We start from the raw sequence: 12,538 nt of genomic DNA, 5'->3' as shown, positions 1-12,538 counted from the left end.
ACATTAGCTTGTAGCCATCTGTTTCAATGTTTTTCCACTGAGACCCAAGACTTGGTGTTAGTATACATGTATGACAGGCCTATTGTTGATTTTAGGCCTATGGTTGATTTTAGGCCTTCAGTGTGTTAGCAGGGCTTCCCCTAACATCTCCTCCCTCCTTTAAGTATAAAAGGGCTGTGGCAATTCTAATCTTGCAAAGGCGGGGATAGAGGCCTGACCTCCAGTAATTGAAAGGGACCTTGTGATGGCTTCGGTCCCCCTGTCCTTGTCCAGTGAGGCACGAGGGCCATACTCATCCCAATGTCCTTTTCCTGGAGAGGGGATACTTTTGACATCAACCCCTATGCAGTCAGGCTTGTCCCTCAGGGAACCCAGAGAGACATTTTTATCTTTTATTTATATTCCCTTGCAGTGCTTAGCCTCACTGCCTAAGCAAGAATTCAGATCGCCTGTCAGAGCGGGTTCTGGGTAGCCCCTCTCTACTTGGTCTAGGGGCAGAAGTCCCCCCTTTTAGGTTGGATGGAGATGGGTTTTGGAAACACCCTGTATAAAGTAACAATCTCATCTTGAGTCTCGTAGTCCTCCATAGCTAACTTATAATAATGTATCTGAATAGGTTTTACTACCAAATTATTTATATGTTGTTTCACAGAGTGAGTCCGCCTATTTGAGGCCCAGGGACCAGCAGAAATAAGCAAAAAGAACCCAAATAATGGTCCCAAGATGGGAGGAAGTAGGGTTGACAACCTTGGAGTGGGTGAAAACCAATTCTTGTACCAGCATTCATCTGTCTCTTTCTCTCTCTGATTTTTCTCAGGGCCTTCACTGACCTATTTCATGCTTTCTTTAATCCTCCTTGTCTTGTCTATGTAAAGACAACATTCTTCTTTAAGAGCTATACACAGTCAAGAGCTGTACACAGCCTTTTCTATTGTAATAGAGTAAATCAAGTCCAATAAGGATCTTTGCGATTTTGGGAGGTCTCTTCAGACAGTGAAAGGAGGGATTTCTTCAGATTAGTGATGTCAATCTCTAGCTGTTTGATGTTCTTGTCAGTGGCCCTTCAAAGGTCTGAGTAGTATAATTTTGGAGGTCAGCTTCTGGATCAGGACTTCTAACAGCAGACATCACATGTGATTCATTTTTACCTGGAAAGGAAAAAGAAGGGAATTCTCGGGGAGATTTCTCTTCCCTGGATGTAAATTGTTATTCATCCTATTTATGGTTGGGCCTGGCTTTGTGGGGGTATCTATTTATTTCATTAATCTCTTTTGGTAGCTGGTTAGCTGTGCCTTCTGTGGTATGAAACAGGAATATCAATCCTCGGCCTCATAAGGGAACTGGGTCTGGGCCATCCCCTTTAAGGGTAAGAGGGTCCTTCCTCATATCTGTGGCAAAGTTTTTGTTGGTCTCGGTGGTGCCAGAGGCAGACAGCAGCAAATTTGCCATGAGCTTTCAGCTTTAGAGAGTTAAAAGTGAACAAGGCATGATGGAGAGTATTTCAGGGGAAGTCCTTCTGGGGAGGTACCATTCCCCCTCTTTTGTTTTTAAAGTCAATTTTTCAGAGTTCTTGTAAAATAAGGGCAGAAGCGCCAAGAGTTGGTTCTTCCAGAATCAGAGAGTCATGAAGACCCTATTTAAAGATATATAAACCTATATTAATAATCTTTTGTCAAAGGACTGTTATAGCACCGCTGATAACTAATCAGGCTATATAATATATCTATTAGTAATAGCTTCTTCTACTGTTTGTGAGATTACCTCTCTTTTGTCAATTAATTGTTTGGGAAAATTAGGATTTACATCTCTCTTGAGGGTATTGAACAGAGACTTAAATTCTTTTGTGGAAAGCTTAAAATAGGATCTTAGCCAATTAGCAATATTAAAGTTTGTGCTTTCTTATCCTCCACTCATACAATTACAATGGAACGTTATATATTAATTTTATTAGCCTTTTCAAAAAAAATCACCGTTTGAATTTTTCTTATTAACTTTATACCTTGTACATGTCATGGTTTTCTGCTCTAATTTTTATTATTTATTTTATTTGTCCTGCTTTGGCCTCAAACTATTTTTTTTCTTTAACCATCAAAGATAGAAATTTAGATTGATTTTTAGATCATTTGTCTTTTCTAGTATATGTACAAAAATGTCTGCAAAGTTTTATGCAAAATTACATGAAGCTGTTCTAGTTACAGAAATTCTGATAAGTTATCATTTACCTAGTTCAAAAATTTTTGAAAAGTTTACTTGAAAATCCTTATCAGATCCTACTACAAAAGGCTATACTTAACAAAACTGGAAAATCTGGATGAAATGTATAATTTTCTAGACAGATACCAGGTACCAAAGTTAAGTCAGTACCTGATCAACTGTCTCAACAGCCCTATAACTCCCAAGGAAATAGTTGAAGTCATTAAAACTCTCTCAACCAAAAAGAAACCAGGGCCAGATTGTTTTAGTGAAGAATTCTATCAGACCTTCAAGAAAGACCTAATACCAATTCTCTATAAACTATTCCAAAATATAGAAACACAAGGAACACTACCCAGTTTGTATTATGAAGTCACAATTATGCTCATACCTAAACCACACAAAGACTCAACAAAGAAAGAGAACTTCAGACCAGTTTCCCCTATTGAATATCGATGCAAAAATATTCAATAAAATTCTCGCAAACCAAATCCAAGAACAAATCAAAATAATTATCCACCATGATCAAGTAGGTCTTTCCAGGGATGCAAGGATGGTTCAATATATAAAAATCAGTCAACATAATTCACTACATAAACAAACTCAAAAGGAAAAATATCACATGATCATCTCATTAGATGCTGAAAAAGCATTTGACAAATTTCAACACCCATGGTAAAAGTCTTAGAAATAACAGGAATTCAAGGCCCACATCTAAACAGAATAAAAGCAATATACAACAAACAAGTAGCTAACATCAGAGAAAATTGAGAGAAAACTTGAAGCAATCCCACTAAAATCATGGACTAAGCAAGGGTACCCACTCTTTCCCTACCTAGTCAATATAGTATGCAAAATTCTAGCCAGAGAAATTAGAAAACAAAAGGTGGTCAAGGGGATACAAATTTGGAAAGGAAGAATTAAAAATATCACTATTTGCAGATGATATGATTGTAGACTTAAGTGACCCCAAAAAATCTACCATAGGACTCATAAATCTGTCAAAAATTTCAGCAAAGTAGCTGGATATAAAATTAACTCAAAAAAATCTTTAGCCTTCCTCTACTCAAGAAGTGCTTGCTGACAGAAGCCTGATATAGCTGTCTTCTGAGAGGCTCTGCCAAAGCCTGACAAATACAGATCAGGATGCTTGCATCCAACCATCTAACTGAGCAGGGGGACCAAAATGGAGGAGTTAGGGGAAGGACTGAAGGAGCTGAAGGGGTTTGCAACCTCATAGGAAGAACAATAATGTCAACCAACCAAATACCCCAGAGGTCCCAGGGACTAAACCACCAACCAAAGAATACACATGGAGGAATTCATGGCTCCAGCTGCATATGTTACAGAGTATCGCCTTGTTGGACATCAAAAGGAGGGGGCCCCTCAGTCTTGTAAAGGCTTGATGCCCTAGTATAGAAGAATACTTGGGAGATGGGGTGGGAGTAGGTAGATAGGTGGGGGAACACCCTCATGGAGGCAGTGGGGAGGGGATGCAATCAGTGGTTTTCAGATAGGAAACCTGGAAGGGGTTTAACATTTGAAATGTAAATAAACAAAATAAGCAATACAAATTTTAAAAAGCTTGTTGATCCTTTTGAGTTCTGTGGACTAAAGGTAAACAAACTGAAGGGCCCAAGTGAGGATGCCTCAGTCCCACTGAGGGAGGGAGAGAAAAGCAATCGCAATGGAGGAGGGAGAGAGGGACCTGGGAGGGAAAGTGGACTGCGAGAGGGAAGAGATATTTGCACTCAACCAGTGGACAGAAGCTGCTGACCCCTGTGGTTGAATTAGGAAAAGCTGGAAAAAGCAGAGGAGGAGGGTGACTCCATAGGAAGGCCAACAGTCTCAACTAACTTGGACCCCTGGGATCTCTCAGACACTGAACCACAAACCAGGAAGCATACACCTGCTGATATGAGGCCCCTAACACATATACAGCAGAGGACTGCCAAGTCTGGGTTCAGTCAAGGGAATAGAGGTCCTACACAGTTAGAGGTCTGGTGGGGTGGGGGTGGTGGGGACATACTCCTCGTGGAAACAGGGGATTAAGGAGGAGGTTTGTGATATGGAACAGTCAGAGGGTAGACCAGAAAGGGGATAAAATCTTGAGATAAATAAATAAATAAATAAATAAATAAATAAATAAATAAACAAACAAATAAATAGAAGATTAAAAAAGTTCTTTAATGTTTACTATTTTGAAATACACTCTCTATGTCTATATAATTGAGATTTTTGCTGTGTTTCTTCATTTATACATGTTTTATTACCATTATTAACAGAAAAGATACTGCGTTGTAAGTTTCTTAATTCATCGAGGCACCATTTGTTGCATAAATTGTGACCTTTCATAGGAACTGTTGAGTATGAGTCACCAAATAATCTGTGTGCTGCTGTGGCTGCATATAGCATTGTGTAAAATCAATTAGGCCCTAGTGCTTGACAGTGATGGTCAGATACATAATAAACTTACAGATTTTCTGCCTGCCTGATTTGTCAATATCCAAACGAATTTATCTAATTATAATAATTCTTTCTTCACATATTTTGCTATATTTTTAGGTCCATACACTTTACAGATTACTATATCTTCCTGAGCAATGGACACCTTATCATTATATCATGTTTCACATTACATTTTCTAACTTTCCTTGCTCTCAATGTGGTTTTCCCCATAATCAAATTATTGAAATGTTATTTTAATTGGAATCACCTTCACAAACAAAGGCTAAGCCTTACAATTTTACTTCGTTTTTGCACCAAAGCCCCCTAGATTTGATGGTAAAGTGTGAAACAAAAAGTTAACAAAGCAAAGAAGACCCAAGTAAGAAAGAGGTGAAGTTTGTTAGGCACCATCTAGGATAGGCTAAGGCTAGCAGACAGCCTTCCTGAAGGTCTCTAATGGGTGAGCCTAATGGTAAGGCCCAAAGAGACTTCATCTCAGAATTGCTTCTTGCAGCAGATATGCCTTTCCTGTCATTAAATCAATATAATAATACCTGGAGATTAGCCCACCCTGTTGATCATATTTCCTGCAGATCAACACAAAGATAAACTTTTATGAATTAATGTTGTTTAGTTGAATCCATGATCTTATAGAATTCTTGATTTGATTAAAATCATTTTAGAAAGAAAGTTTTAAGAGATGGTCTTAGAGATTTGATAGAAGGATGTGACAAAGTAAGAGTCAAGAATAGAACATGCCCACTTCTCATATAGTAAGTAAAGCCTTACATAATAAGAAACACAATGAGATTTTATAATCACACTAAAAAGAGAAATAGATCAGGAAAAATTTGTGTTCAAGGAAAAAACATTTAGGTCCAAGGATAAAGCCACAGGTATGATAAGGCAAGGACATATAAATACTGTTGCTTTGAATTTATAATGAACATTTAGAATTAAAAATTGCTTTGAACTTAATATCAACATCCTTCTATAACTCCCATTTTATGTAACATTTTATCTCTTAAGTAATTTTCTAAAGAACATTTTGTCTAAGAAGGTATAAAAAGGCCAAAGAAAAGAAATAAATTTGCTGATTGGATAGTTTGGCTTGGGGGAGGGGCTTTGCCCCATTTATCCATCCACTCATCCATATGCATATGTCTACTTGTCTAAGCATACACATGTGTATAGATATATGTGTGTGTATGTAAGCATGCATGAATACTTGAGGAGTTGATTGAGACAGACAGTCAGTCCTGGCTAGAGTGTGGGAGTATGAGTGTATATGTGCCTGTGTATATTTGCCTGTATAAATCATTTTAATCCTTTTCATTTTCTTCTTTTATGTTTCACAAAGAATTAACCAGCCCAGCCAGAGAGGCTTCTTGCTGCCTGGACTGAGAAGGGTACAATATCAATAATTTTTTTTACTTAATTTTCTGCTGCTAGGCAACAGGTGTTAATAGCCTAAGCCAGTGATTTTTAACCATAGAATAAGCAAGAAAGATTTTAGGAATTTTTAGAAGTTATAAGCAAGCATTCAGTATAGAGGGTTAGAAGGCCAGATACCATCAGTCTTTAAAGCTGCCTCTGAGACCATCAGTATTTAAAACAACATTCAGAGACAATCAGTTTTTAAAGCTACCTATATGTCCAACATAGTATCCTTCTTGAAAACATGATAAGCCAAGCTGATATTTGAGTAAAGGTTTTTCTTCTAGAGAGCAAGTCTTCCTGAGGAACATTGTATGTAGCTAAAAGTTGTCCCTTTAATTTTGACTTGCCAGAAATGTTAAGAAAGAAAGAAAGAGAGAGAGAGAGAGAGAGAGAGAGAGAGAGAGAGAGAGAGAGAGAGGGAGGGAGGGAGGGAGGGAGGGAGGGAGGAAGGAAGGAAGGAAGGAAGGAAGGAAGGAAGGAAGGAAGAAAATATTCTTTGAATTTTTAGAAGAACATGGCAGATTTCCTGGAGTGAAATCACTGAAAAACCCTGTGGTTCCTCAGTAGATTATGTCTTCAGCGCTGGCCTTTCAGAAAACCATCAATATTTCCAGTCATCTGACTTTACCAGTTGATGGCTTTAATAGCATCTTCTATAGAGGAATTGAGCACAGTTGTGAACTTCTATATTTTGCTAATGCCCTGGTTTTCAGAATTGTTTTATCTTATGAAATTAATTCTGACTTTAAAAATGATTCTTTTTTAGTTTAACTGTTTTCATGTTGCAACATTGAGAGTGTCTATTTTCAGTCTTGTTATAAACTCGCATTGAAATTAGAATCTTCAATAATCCTAATATTGCTGAATATAATTCAGTCATGCCATTAGACACATAAAAGTATATTAATGGTATTTTGAAGGTAGTGCCCTATTTTTTCTTTCTTTCTTTTTTACTTTTTTTATTAATTAATTAATTAATGTATTGACTTTACATGAAGATCGAAGCTTCCCCTTCCTCCTCTCTTCCCAACCCCCGCTTCTCCCATCCATTCATGCATGCCTTCTTTCATTCTCCTCATACAAGGGGAGTCTTCCCATGGATACCAACCAACCTTGACATAGGAAGTTGCAGTAGGAGTAGGTGTATCTTATATTGTGGCTAGGCAAGGCACTCCAGTTAGGGAAAAAGGATTCACAGGCAACAGAGTCAAATATACCCCATGCTCCTGCTGTTAGGACTGAGTTGAACAATGATTACATATGTGCCAAGGGTCTAGGTCAATATCATGCATGCATGCTCTCTGGTGTTTCAGTCTCTGTGGGTCTCTATAGGCCCAGGTTAGTTTATTTTGTCTTTTTTCTTATGGCTGCCTTTACTTCTCTGGCACCTTTAATCTATCCAGCTGTTCCATGGGATTTGAATGTTCTGCCTAATGCTTCACTGTGTGTCTCTAAATTTGTTTCCATTAGTTGCTTGGTGAAGCCTCTCAAGTGGCAGTTCTGGTAGGTTCCCGTATAAGATAAAATGTCAGAGCCTTTTGAGTTGCATTTCCCTGGTGACTAAGAGTGTTCAGTATTTCTTCAAGTGCTTCTAGGCCATTAGAGATTCTTCTGTAAAGAATTCTCTATTTATCTCTGTACACTACTTTTTAATTGGGTTATTTGTGGTTTTGGTATTTAACTTTTTGAGTTATTTAAAATTTGGATATCAGCTCTCTGTTGAATGTAGGGGTGCTGAAGATCTTTTCCCATTCTGCGAGCTGCCATTTTGACCCATTAACTGTGCCCTTTACATTACAGAAGCTTTTCAGTTTCATGAGGTCCCATTTATCAATAGGCAATTTTGGTGTTCTGTTAAGGAAATTGCCTCCTGTCAATGCCTTCAAGGCTATTTCCTATTTCCTTTTCTATCATATTCAGAGTATATTGTTTAGGTTGTGGTCTTTCATCCACACAGAGTTGAGTTTTGTGCAAATTGATAAATATGAGTCTAATTGTATTCGTCTACATGCAAACATCTAGTTAGACCAGCAACATTTGTTGAAGATTTCTTTTTTTCCATGGTATGGCTTTTATTTTTCTATTGGCTACTTTTTCAACAATCAAATGTCTGCCTGAACCCACATGGAACTGGCCTTGGTTGGAGAGGCTGTGTCTGCCCAAGCCAGGTCTAGGCAAGCCAAGCCTTCAGTATCATTGGATAAAAGTTGGATCCTATGAAGAAGGAATGTGGGCTTGGTTGAAAGGTGTGAAAGCAGGAGAGTACAGAGATCAAACTGGTCATATATTTGCTTGCAGCTGGTGGTGAGAATTTCAAGATGCTGTTACGTCAAGTTGTGTCCCATAGAGGGCAGCTAAGAGGAAGTTGAAGATCTATTCATATCCATAAGCCAAATAAGTCTCCTGGGATCAAAACATTGCTTGGAGAGTTATCCAAAGGAACAGTCCAGGCTCAAGGTAAGAAGCATCCAGAGTCAATATAAATCAGTGTTGGGAACAAGGAAGAAGACTCTGAGGAAGATTGTATGGTGAACCAGAGAGATCTTCGGGGCTTGGAGGACAGTGGTAAGTATATGGTGGATGACTGTGGAGCTGACTCTAATCTGGAGAATGAGGAGGAATACTTGTTGCTCATTGAAAGAGCTGCTCTGAAGCAAAAGGCCTAGGAGGTCACCACTGGGATCCAATGGAGTGAAGAGGACACTGATGAGGATAAAGATGATAATATTTCCCCTAAGTCCCACCCCAGAAGGGATAACAAAGCAGAGGAATATTTGCACATTCGTGTGGAAGATGAAGAAGCCTTTGTGCTGCCTATGGTGGAGAGATGGAGCAGGATTCCAAGGCTCCAGACCTACAACAAGTTCACAGGTGGATCCAGGATATTGTAGGTGTGCTTTAGATTTTTGGAGCTCAGAGAGAAAAGTGATCATTTTCTCAGTATCCAAATCAGCTTCAGAAGATTCTAGCCACTTAACTATCCTTATGGAGACTTCCTGCTCAGCAAGCTAATGGAGCTGTTCCCTCTGATTTGATACACTTCTTAAAAGATAATGAGGTGCCCTAGCCAATCACCCTTCTGACCAACACTTTGAAAACCAATTGCTTATACCTTACTTAGGCTCTAATCAATCATGAGGTTAATCTGGATCTATTGGGAAAGTGGTCCAAGTCTGAACTTGTGGGATATGATTCTTCAGGGCCTATTAGCACTACTCCTGGCTGGGCACTATATGCTGCAGGGACCTTCAGTATGTTACTTGTCATGACCCCAGCAGCTCAGGAGCACGAGCAGATCTTAGTCATGTGTTATGCTACTGGAGGAAAAAACAGCTATATAGCTTAGTTGATGAAGAACACAGGTGTGATCCGTGCCAATTATGCCAATGCAGATGGGCTCAATATTGTGGGCAACTTGCATCGGTTGGTGGTCACCAACACCATTATCAGCCACTATCATGGGCACCAGTTCCCCAAGGTCGTGTGGACGTTGATCTAGGGCTCCTTGTAGTGGCACAGGAGTCAGCTCCAAGGATCCTGATGTGAAGATGGACCAGGATGAAAAGGATATGCTGCACTGTGTCTACCTTCAGAAGGAATTGCTGCTCAGTGCTATTGACACAGTCAACGCTGACTCCAAGACTAGAGGCTACCTGGTCTACTGCACTTGTTCCATTATGGTGAAAGTGAATGACTTGGGTGGCAGGCTTTGCCTTGTAAAACAGGAACCTGCGGCTGGTGCCCATGGGCTTGGACTTTGGGCAGGAAGGATGTACCTGCTTTCAAGAAAGGGGCTTTTAGCCCTGTCTGTCTTGTATCCACTATTCTACCCTCACACTCCCAGTATGGATGGTTTCTTTATTGCCAAATTCAAGAAAATTTCTAATTCTATTCCCCAGCCCCATGCAGGAAACTCAGCAGCAGCTACTCCAACAGAGCCTAAGCTGAAGGCTCTAGGCACCCAAATCTTTGAGAATAGTAGTTAGGTCCCTAAGAAAGCCAGCAGGGGAGACAGCAACATTCCAAGAAGTCCTTCCAGAAGATGAACAGTATCTCCAAATTGCCAGGCTTGTCCCTTTTACCTGCTGTCCCAAAGGACCAAGCATCTTCCAGGCCCTCGGAGAGCAGTCAGTCTGAAGGAAAAGATAACATGTTCAGGAAATGAAAGATAGTTGGGAAGCTAAAACAATGGGGGCCTAAATGAAAGCACTCTAAGGAAGTTGCTTTCCTAACACATTCATGCTCCTTCCAAAGGCAAGGACTGTGGAGAGTCCCTTGAGAAAGCCAAAAAAGATATAGAAAGTAAAGCAGCAGTCATCAGAGCAGCCTGTCAAGAGAACTCTTCTCTGAAAGAAGATGCTGTCTTCAAGGGATCCTCTGTCCCCACTGTGTCTCCCCACAGTTCCACCAGGCCCACAACAGCAAAAAGGAGGAAATCTATGACCAAGGACTGCAGCTAGTCACGGTTGTATTAAATGAATTTGGAAATTAGACTGCTGGCGCATTAGCATTGTCTCTGGGTTGGAAATCTTATATCCTGCTACAAGGATAGCCTCCTTACTGTGCATACATATAAAATTATATGAAGTTTTTTCATATTATAGGATTGCTTTAGCTGTGCTTAGTTTTTAATTTTTCCATATGAAGTTGAGGATATTTGTTTCATGTTCTGTAAGAATTGTATTGGAATTTTGATCGGAATTGCTTTGAATCTGTCGATTGCTTTTGGTAAGATAACCATTTTTACTATGTTAATCCTACTGATCCATGAGCATGAGAGATATTCCATCTTCTGATATCTTCATCAATTTTTTTCTTGGAAAGCTTGAAGTTTTTGTTATACAAGTATTTCACTTGTTGGTTAGAGTTATACCAAGATATTTTATATTATTTGTGGCTATTGTGAATGGTGTTGTTTCCCTAGAAACACCCTAGATCACCTTTACCTGTATATATTTTCAGAAGCCTTTACTGAATTATGCATCAATATTACCCCTCAAATGATTCTTATTTTTATTAATCTCTCACAAAATTTCTTTCCTTATCTCTATCTTTCTTCCCCCTTTCAATTTGATCCTCTGATTTCAGTCTCCCTTTTCATCTATACATAACAATCTATTCCATTTCCCTTTTCTAGGGAGATCTATCTGGTCCTACTAGTCGCTTACTCCATATCTAACCACTGTGGTTCTTTGGATTGTTGCTTGTGTATTGTTTACTTACCAGAACAGCTAATGTCCATGGACATCCTTTAAAGTGATCTCTTATGTTGAACACATCCTATAAATGCCATAATATTTTGCCCAATATTAAACTGTATATTATTATATACTGTGTATATATACATATATTTTATGGATATATATATACACATGTATTTTATGGATATATATATTAAGTTACAGTTTTTGATAATAAGTACTTTCTAAATATTTGAAATATTTAATGGAGTTTTGAAAAATCATGTTAAATAGTGTGGAGTGAGAAATTATTTCCTTACATGCCTATTCCCTCTTCTGAGCTGAAGAAGACCATGCTAATCACTTAAAATTGTTTATAGTTGGGCATTTTATTACAGAAAATCAAACTGCAACAAACTTTCCTACAGCCCTGAATCATGCCTGATAGAAAGAATTTTGAACATGTAATTGACAATTTCCTTGATTCAAGAAGGCTTTTAACTTAAGGTAAAAGCAAGAAAAAGAATAGAATGGAATAGGATTCCATTACAATTTGAACTTTTTAACATAGAATTTGTTTGTTCTCTGAGTTCTAGTGTTTACCAGCATTTTGACTGCACGCAACATATTTAGCTTTTCTTGACCTTAGTTTATTTGTTTTATTTTTGGTTGTATGGCAAAAGTTACAATGTTTTCCCTCAATACAACAGACAATTGCTCTGACATTAAAAACAAATAATGAAAGATAGTGCTTTTTTGGTCGTAGATTATTATACAAATGTAAAGAACTATAACTAAACAGGAAAATAACAAAAAAGTTGCATGTAATTTTTGTCATGGTACAGATGAGTCATCTTGCTTGGTATGCATCACATAAAATCAGAATATATTGAGGATACTCAGTGTCTTCTAAATACAATCTATTTGAAGTAGAATAATGATGAAAGCTGAAGAAAACATCAATGTAGCAAGGACAAAGGTCATTTTTGACTGCTTTATAATTTATGACTGATATAAAAAGGTTGGGATGGCACTCATCTCATATAGACTGCAAATCTAGGCAGATCAAAGTCTGCAGAGGAATCTAAATTTAGAATAATTCTATTTTATGTTGAAGAGTGAGCAGGAAGATTTTTCCCTGTAATATTCTGATACTTGAGAAGCCAGATACAAAGTAAACTCGGTCAAAGTGATCAAGCAGTAATGGTACATATAGCAAAGAAGAGTAGTACTTTTAATATTCTATAACCCCTGATTAGTTCCTTACATTTGAAGTT

At 38.3% G+C, this 12,538-nt stretch overlaps 1 pseudogene; it reads left to right on the top strand.

Annotated features, from left to right (window-relative positions):
- Window positions 1-10,246, top strand: part of LOC114609747 — a 34,548-nt pseudogene extending 24,302 nt beyond the window's left edge.
- The last annotated feature ends 2,292 nt before the right edge of the window (window positions 10,247-12,538 follow it).

This window comes from Grammomys surdaster, unplaced genomic scaffold, assembly GCF_004785775.1.
Source record: "Grammomys surdaster isolate TR1022 unplaced genomic scaffold, NIH_TR_1.0 125982, whole genome shotgun sequence".
NCBI lineage: Eukaryota > Metazoa > Chordata > Mammalia > Rodentia > Muridae > Grammomys > Grammomys surdaster.
This window is presented reverse-complemented; position numbering and strand designations above follow the sequence as displayed.